This window comes from Thalia democratica, chromosome 1 (assembly GCF_965202585.1).
Source record: "Thalia democratica chromosome 1, ktThaDemo2.hap1.1, whole genome shotgun sequence".
NCBI classification, from domain to species: Eukaryota; Metazoa; Chordata; class Thaliacea; order Salpida; family Salpidae; genus Thalia; species Thalia democratica.
In genome coordinates, this window is record NC_139165.1 from 76,475,260 (window position 1) to 76,485,131 (window position 9,872).

Consider the following 9,872-nt stretch of genomic DNA (forward strand, 5'->3'; position numbering starts at 1 on the left):
TTACCTTTTTTATTTTCACTCTAGCTAAATCTACATAAATCTATGTATAAACTCTTAAAAGATTTAATTAGATACTTTCAGTAACTGATTCACTAGTTTAATGCTTCAAGTTTACCAAAATTTAAAAGGTACTTTATCAAAGAATCAGCTAAAAATTATCTCGAGTTTTTTAAAAATATCTATTTTTAAGTTTCTGTCAACATATATCTATTAAAAGCGTATATACATATATTTAGCGTATTAGTCTTAGTCACAAGGTGTTTTGTTTTTGTCAAATATTACTTTTTTCTTTTCTCTTTTTCTCACAAAAGTTTTACTGTAAACTTTAATGGAAATTTTTCAAATTCTTACCAAATAAAAAGTTATAAGAACACATTAAATTTTTAAAATAGTATTGCTTTAATGCACTACTTTAATCTATGTCATGTTATTTAAAAAAATAAACTAAGATATTTGTAAATAAGTTGTGATTTTTTAAAACAGATTAATGCTACAGAGATTATATAAATTTAACTTAAGTTTTTAAAACGCACTTTCATAAGTTTTATTAATACAGCATTTCTACAGATTTTAATAAAATAAATATTCTATAAGACACGAAAAACTTGATAGTATAACTGCACTAATGGACTTAACTTTTTCAAGTAATTGAACTTTAATTAATCATCAAGGCAACATGTATTAAAGTGATACTTTTAAATGCTAAAGTATAACAAAATATTTAAAACTTATTGTGTGTTAAAATTAAATTATACTTTGAGTTTATACTATAAAATAAAGTTTGACAAAAGTTTAAGTTGAACAAGAAAAAAATTTCAATTAAATTTATAATTAAATTTTAGCGAAAATGTTAACATTTAGGTTCTAAATAACAACGAAAGTGCTAAAACTTTAAATTATAAAAATATTCAAAAGTCACATTAAAAACTATAATATCTACGCTAGCCTTTTAACTTCCTTAATGTCGAACTTAATCAAAAGAAACTTCTCTGTAAGCTATACCTTGTTTTAGACTAATGCGTAAATTTGTAAGAAACTTTCTTCAAAAACTGCCTTTTTAATTTTCAATTAAGCTAATATTACATAATTTTATGTTTAAATTCTTTCAAGTTATAAACTAGATACTTTAATGAACTGACAGGCAAAATAAATAGTTAAACTTTACTAAATTAGCCTTTGTCACAACTTATTTTTTTTTAATGATAAATCTCTTCTTCCTTTTCTCTTTAAGTCACTAAACTTTCTTTTTGTAGGTTGTAATGGAAAGTTTTAAAAAATATACCAAATAGAAACTATAAGAACACAGTAAAAATTATAATAATATTCTTTACTGCACACTTTAATCTATTTAAATTAATTTTTAAGTTTTAAATTACTTGTAAACAAGTTATACTTTTTTTAACACACTATAATGCAACGACGGTTTTATAAACATTACTTATTTTAAGTTTCTATTGCGTGTTTTCGTAAAATTTAGAATGTTAATATTCTTACAGATTTCTATAAAAGTATTATTAAATGTAATCTTTTAAAATTTGTTATCGGACACAATAAGTATTTTGATAGTATTCCTCTACTGCACTTAAATATTCTAAAATACATAACTCTGATTAAGTATTAAAACAAAATGTAAACTTATACCTTAAAATAGTACCTAACTCCCCAAAATGTTTTAAATGATTTATTTCTATTCCTAGTTTAATTATTGACATTTAAAGTATAGTTTGATCGGCGTCAAAGTTGTACAAAAAAAAGACTAAGATAGGTAATTTAGTTAGCTTCAGTTCAAAAGTATAAAACTGTTGTGCTTAAAATGCGATTTATAGTTGTTTTATTTTATTGTAAAAGAAACCAAAAAAGTATAATAAATGATTTAACGAAAAAACTAACAAATTAGGAGTATAATGTTTTAATATTTAAAATCAGTATTAAAAGAAGTATGAACTTTACTAAAAATATATATTTTAAAAAAATATCAAAAGATATACTAGTACGCTTTGTAGATTATTGTAACTTAAAAGAAATTAATGTAAAAAAAAATGTATAACAACCGTTTAATTCATAATTTATTAAAACTTCAAGTTTTTTCTATACTAAAATTTTTTTACCAAAAGAAATTCTATGTTAAACCTATTGTTATGCTTTTGTTAAACCTGTTGTATTTAATATTTTCATTATAAAAAAAAGTCTTTTAAGAATATACTAACATAAAATAAATGTATTTCAGGTTTAAATAAATTAAAATACTGAATACAAAGTAAACTTTCAAACCTAATCAACAAGCCTTTTTTTAATTTCTTTACAATAAACTAAAAATAAACAAAAATTAAAAAAAAAAATTTTACTGTTCAATCAAACGATTTAACTTTTTTTATTAACTATTTAAAACTTTGTTGTTGTATAAAACACATATTTTCACATAGAAATCAGTTAAGTTTTTCACAAAAACAAAAAATTTTATACGAACAACTATTAGGATGCAAGTATGCTATATAATTTTCAGTATCATGATTATCTACGAGAAGTGACAAACACCGTATGTCGTTTCCACGATATTTACCAAAGCGAGTAAACAACTCATCTGGTATTAACGTACCATCAATCAGGTAATAAGTGTTCCCAGATAAACTACCAAGTGCTCCAATGTGATATGCATAGGCATGTAAATTAATATTAACGATTTCACTGAAAAGGATTAAACTTTGATTAGTTTAGCACGTTTTTGTAGTTTTTTCGAAGATAACTATTATATTTTTTTTGTAGGTTTAAAGCAGAAGTTTAAAATTAAATAAACAAGCAACTATCATTAATAAAATGTTCGGTTTTTTAATTTTTAGCCTAGTAGTAATAAACTTCTAGTTTAACATTTTTTGCTAGATTTTTTTAAATTGCTTATTTGACTTAGTATAAAGCCTAACCTTTTCAATGTAATACCTAGAAATTTTTCGTAAGTCAAATAAAGAAGATCACCTCCTTCTTGTTTACAATAGTGTCTGCATTCACTTTTAGTCATCCATGTATTGTTGACGAAGTATGTCACATGGTTATCTAAAACATTGTTTTAATTTTAAATTTTAAGAAATACCAGAGTTTATAGTCAAAATTGAAACTTAAACTGTAACTATTTGTCACGTTAAACATAGAAAAAAAATTCTTTAAGAATAATTTATCTTACAATAAACAAAATCTAAAATTTAAGGCAAACGCTCAATAAACTAAATACGTTAAGTATCATAACTAATTAATTACATACTGTTTTCAATATAAAAATAACTGTATAAAAATATAATCAAATCGCTAACTTGCTAATTGATGGACTGTTGTTCTAACTTGTGATAATGATTCTTCCAAATTTGTGTTCCGTGTACTAAACGTTGAGTTTACTTGTGAAAAACATTCTTCAAACTTTGTGTTTTGTCTTTTGAATGTTGAATTTAGTTGCGACATAGACTTTTCTAAAAACGCATTTTGGCTTTTAAAACTTTGCTGTAAAGATATCAACTTATTTTCAAGATTTTTAGAGTATTCAATTTGATACTTCAAAGAACCGATTGACCAAATAGATACTGAAACTCCGACTAAGGCTAAAAAGGTACTCAATCCAAGAATAAACCAAAAACTTCTTTCACAGGTGCTTGAAATAATCATTTAAAAATTTTTTTTTATCATGTCTGTACATAAATTTACTAAGCACTTATAACAAAATATTTTAGCTTATTAACCTCAGTTGCAAAATACTGCTATTTTAATTTATATATTTTTCTTTTATTTCTTTCTATATGTCACAAAAAGTCCACAGTAAACTGAAGAAAATTTTGAAAACATAGCCATTCAATAACTATATGAAGACGTTAAATTTAAAAGATGTTATTTTTATTTAATGTATTTAGTTTAACCACTAACTATTAAACTTGTTCTAAGTAAGTTGTGGTTATATTGACAAGCAATAAAGCAATTAGAATTTTATAGACTTAAGTTTATCTTAAATCTTTTTTTGCATGTTTTCATAAACTTTATTAAAATATCAGTTGACCTTCATAATAATCTTATAAACTGCTAAAAGAGACCATAAAATATGTTGCAACATGTTGATAGTATTGCACTTATGCAACTTATTGTTTATAAGTAACTGTATTTTATTAAGATTTTAAAACAAAATGTTGTAAAACTTTATCAAAAAATGGTAAGGTAGATAACACAGAAAGAAATTTAAAAACGATGCTTGTGTTTTTGTTTTGGTTGTTGATAACATAAACTATAGTTTGACTAGCGTTAAAGATGTGCGAAAAAAAAGTTAACATTAGGTTTGAATTTATAACAAAACTGCTTAAAACCTATGATTATTTAAAGACGTATAAAATTATAATATTAACTCTAGGTTTTTGACTTCCAAAATGTTAAACTTAATTGTGCAAAACTTTCTGTAAACTATATGCTTTATGTTGACTATTTGGTCAACTTGTGATAAACTTTCTTAAAAAACAGTGTTTTGGATTTTCAATTTAGCTTAACTGACATAGTTTATGTTTAAATCTATAAGGTTTTCTACAAAATATTTCAAAGAACTGATTGATTAATTAAATACTGACATTTACCAAAATTATAAAGGTAATTTATCTAAGAACTAACAATTTAGTTAAACTTATATCACGTTTAACTAATATATTTCATTTCCACTTTCTGATTTCATACATTTGATAAAATTGTTTAGCACATCAGCCTTAGTCACAAGATATTTTTTATTTTTAAACATTTTTTTCTTTTTTTCTCTTCATTTCACAAATTTTTTTTTTCAAACAGTTGTGGAAAGTTTTTAAAAACTTACAAGTTTAAAGACTTTAAGACAAACTTTTAGAATTTTATTGTTTTACTGCACTGCTTTATGTTATTAAAAGTTTAGAAATTCAGGTGATTGTTAATAAGTTTTGCCTCTTTTATGTAACTAGAACTTCATGAACATTACTTAGGTTTTATCGTGTGTTTTTATAATGATTTTATAATTAGTGTTTACACAGTTTTTTAAAGAAGTCTGATTAAATCTGTTGAAAAACGATTATAAGTAGAAATGTTTTTGTGATAGAAAAATTATACTCCCCTTGTTTTTCCAAATCATTTAATTTTCAAGTATGAAAAACTTGACTGATAGAATTGTACTTTTTATAAGCTAACTTTTTTTTATAACAACTAGGTTATAAATCAGTTTGACTACATCTTTTTAACTTATATTGCTGTACATGTTTAATATCAAAAAATTACAATAGTGATTTTACACTCTTTTAAAAATTGAACATAATTACACACTATAATATATTGTAAAATGGTGAAGTATGTAGAAGCACTTTTAAGATAAAAACTAAATAGAACTTTTAAAAAGTAGTACATATAAAATTTCTTTTTGACAATAAAACTAATTGTAAGTTTTATTATGTTGCAATAAATATACTTATATGTCAAATAAATAACTCTTTTTTTGTTTACAATAGTTTCTGCATTCAATGTCACCCGATTTACGGTTATTAAATATTACGAACTGTAACCTAATAAAAATTATTTGAAACAGATAATCAAATTTTTATACATTGTTGAAATATTAGAATTAACAAAGGAGTTTTGTTTATATTTTAAAACTCCTGTTGTTTACTGATATATTTATTTTTTGAACTTGATTTTAAGTACATAAACTTTTTTGTTATTTTAGAATAAAAATATAGATGTTTCAAATTACTAAAAATTTTAATAATTACATTTTTTCTAATATATGCGTAAACTTCTTAAATACCCAAAAAACGGAGTTTTAACAGTTTGTTTGACTTTTGAGTTTTAAATTTAATTATGATATAGAATTTTCACTAGTTTACTTTAAGTTCTAGAGATTTTCTAAATTAACACTAGTTTATATTCAAGTGTATTTGAATTTTCCATCTGAAGTTTCAAAGTACTGGTAGTTAAAAAATAATTAAAGCCAAATAAAGTTTAATATTTAACTAAAGCAAAACTTTTTTACTTCTATTAAAAATACTGAGTTTTCAACTATGTAACAACATTAAAATACTTTTCTAATCACAAGCTAATGTATTTTTTTCTTTACTCTCTTTATTTGTTTTTTTATACTGTAAGGCTGAATGGAAAGTTTTACTAAATTATCCGTTAAGTAGTACAAGTAAAATCTCTTTAAAAATATAGTTTTTTGTACTAATGCATGTTAATAAACTTTTAAGTGTAGAAATATTTCCAATGACATAAAAAAAATCATAAATGACATTGTGTGTTTATTATTTATACCAGCCAAAATCTATTTTTGTAATATTTTAGTACAAGTACTTTTTTTTAGAGAATTTATAAAGCTATTAGCTAAATAAAATTTACTCAAAATTACAAATTACTATTAGTAATAATAGATTTATGTAATTGTATTGTATTGTATAAAACTATACAGCTACTATAAAATCTAATATTTATTAGAAAATTTTGTATTTCTAATATTATTTTATTTTTTCTAGAAATTTAGAATCGAACACTAATAGAAAGTTTAAAAAAAAATTAAAAAAAGTTGTTTTTTTATTAGAAAAAAATAAATAAAACTTTAAAAAGTAATAATTTAATTGTTTAGATCCATAACACTATAGATTTATTTCATCATAAAAGTTGCAATATAGAAAGTCCATCTGTCTATAACCTAATTTTAATAAAAATGTTGTTCAAATTTATTATTGTTTTATTGTTTAAAAAACATGAAAGTTCACAAAACAGTTTTTTGATAGCTAGTTAGCTTAGCAAAATAACTGTAATTTTAGGTCAGTTTTTTAATAAATAGTTTTTGTTATAAAATGAAATAATTAGTTTCCTACTTTTTATAACAAATACTAATAATATAATAAAGCGTTAAATGAATTATACTGTAATATTAAAAAAATTACAGGTTTAAAGACATATAAAAATAAAAAATATTTTTTTTTAAATAATTACTTATAAATATGACTTGTCTGAAAATAAAAACGATCACGTAAAGTACTATTTGATTAAAAATTTGTTAAAACGGTTTAAACTTTTCAAATATTCCAACACATTTTCGAACTCTTTGGTGTAAACTTTAAATGTTAGGTGTAATAAACATCTAAGACACAACATATTATATTAGTATTTCACAGAAACAATAGTTTTTATACGAACACTTTTCAGGATACAACCGTATCCTGAAAACGTATTTCATAGTATTAATATAGATAATTATAAATTAGCTTATAATGATTATGTGCAAATTTATTGCCACTAATTGGGGTAAAGTTTTACGCTATTAGTTAAAATTTTACAATTGTTGGTGTAATTAGAATATTTTATATGAAAGAAGCGTTAAGTTACTAAATTAAATTAATGATAATAAAGTAGCGAAATTGAATGGGAATTATTAGCTGAGAAAATAAATATCAAGTGGTAATCTGACTTGAGTGATATATTTCTATTATGACGTCACAATATAACAGACGGAGACAAGGAAGCATCAGCAGCTGAAGAATCACAACCCGAAGAAGAAGTTGAAAAAGTTGAAGAGAAAGAAAGTGGAGACGCCACTAGCAGCCCGAGGTTTGTGTAATAATTAGTCCCGAGGTTTGTATGATAATTAGTACGTATTTCATAAGAAAAACCAACAGAATACTGTTACTACAAGTCCAAACTCTATAAAAATAAAAAATTGTGCGTATCATAATATAAAAATATCAACTTTAAAAACCCGAAACACCTAACTGATTAAATATTATATGAATGCTTTGATTCTGGTATTGTTTATATTAATGCATTTTTGATTGCAGTTTCAAGACTTTAATTAAAATTAGTTTTAAGTTTTGTTGCCGCAAAATTCCATGCAAAATTGACATCTTTAACATAACTCAGTTATCTTTGATATATTAAATAATGTTGAGTTCGACCTTGTTATTTATTTTTAAATATGTCAGCGTCAATAAAAGAATCTGCGTTAAAACAAGTTAAATATTTCACATCCCAAATCTTAAACCACTTTCCAAATATTCTAAACTTTTTTTGCTCAACACAAAAATTAATTGGATTTTTTTTTTTTCAGACAAACCCGTAGACGCAAACCGCGCAAAGATTGATCCCTGGTACGACGAGTTGCAGTTTCGGGGGAAAACCCTAATATGTGAGAATGCAGTTGTACATATATGCACACGATTAAATAGTAAATTAGTTTAATAGTTTTAAAACCCAGTTTTTGTTAGGCTGTCTCAAATCTCCATTCACCTTTTTATTTATATTCAAAAAATTATATTGTGTTTTTAAAAAAATCTTTTCTGTTTCAAATATTTTTATTTATGTGTGTGTTCAAAAATATTAATCTTTATTATGTTGATTAAAAAGTTGATTGTTTTACTTTGTTTTTATTATATTCTAAGTTAAAAATTTGTATTAAGGTAAACAAATAATTTTTCATCAGTTTCATTATAAAATTGCATTTTAAATTTTTAATATTATGTAGATCATAAATAACTATCAGAATATATTTATTTAGTTGGATTATAAGTTACTAAAATAAAAAATTTTGATAGCTATTTAAAAATAAATAAGTGTTAAAGGATTTCAGTTATAATGATAAACAAAGAAACAAATTTAAATTTTCTACCAACTAAATATTTTAAAGTGTTGCTGTTTTTGTGTTTACTTAAAAATTTAAAACACAAAAACAGCAACACTTAAAAATAATTAGTTAGTAGAAAATTTAAATTTGTTTTTGTGGTAAACTTCAAAAACAGTTCTACGGACTTTAAAATAGAAGTACTTATAAGAATAGAAGATCGGTTAGAAAATAAATGTGAATCCGATAAATAAAATCAAAAGAAATCACAAATATTTTAATCAAATTGATAATTAATAGTTGTTAAACTATATACTAATCAGGTTTCGCGAAGTAGGCTCTATGGCCATTTACAGTATGTCGTGGACGGTTTTTAAAATCTTGGCAGTTATAGATTTTTGTTATCATGTTTATTATTGTGCAACGTTGGACTCCGTAATCAAAATCTTAGCCACTTAAATAGGACACACAAGAACAAAAACAAAATTATATTCAACAATTTAAGATTAAAAAAAATTAAACAAAGTTAAATTTATAAAGAACTGATAAATCTTGCCACTGAAGTTTTTCTTATCTGTAATTCCCAGAGCTCCTGTGAATTAAAACGACACGCTGTCTTGTTGATTCCACAATTTATTATTTCTGATTACGTATTTCACGTTTAAATTATACTGGTCTGCATTATCGGTCTTGCCTTAGTTTAACTTCTTTTCTCAAGATTCTGAATGTTTCTAGATCGGTCTTTTGTGATCTTACCAACATGATATTTACTCTTTGTTTTAAATTTTGTTTCTCCTAAAACTTGTTGGATAAGTTTTCAGAGGAAATAGTACTTTTATTTTTCCACTCAGGAATGTTGAATACAATTACATTTAATGCTTTCTTATAACTTTTTTCGTTTTCAGCTACTACATTTAATTTGGTAAAAAAGTCGCTTGCTTTTGTTGCATCAGTTGAAAGTTATGATTTAAATTTTGAAGAAAATCCGTTTTAAATTTCAAAAACTTCTTTGTAATTCAGTGATTTTTTTCCGATGAATTAATCTTATTACTACACACCAATTTATGTCACAATTGAACTCATCTTTATGAATTTTAACAATACTCTTAACTTTTTTCTTTATACTCACATTTCAATCTAAAAGTATCAGCTTGGAATATATTGAATTCGGGAACGGGTTTAAATTGCACGAAGTCAAATTTGCACAAGTTAAATTTTTGCACGAGAGTAAAAGAAATATAAGAAAATATTAAGTAATAGTTTAATAAAAAATAAAAAAAACGTT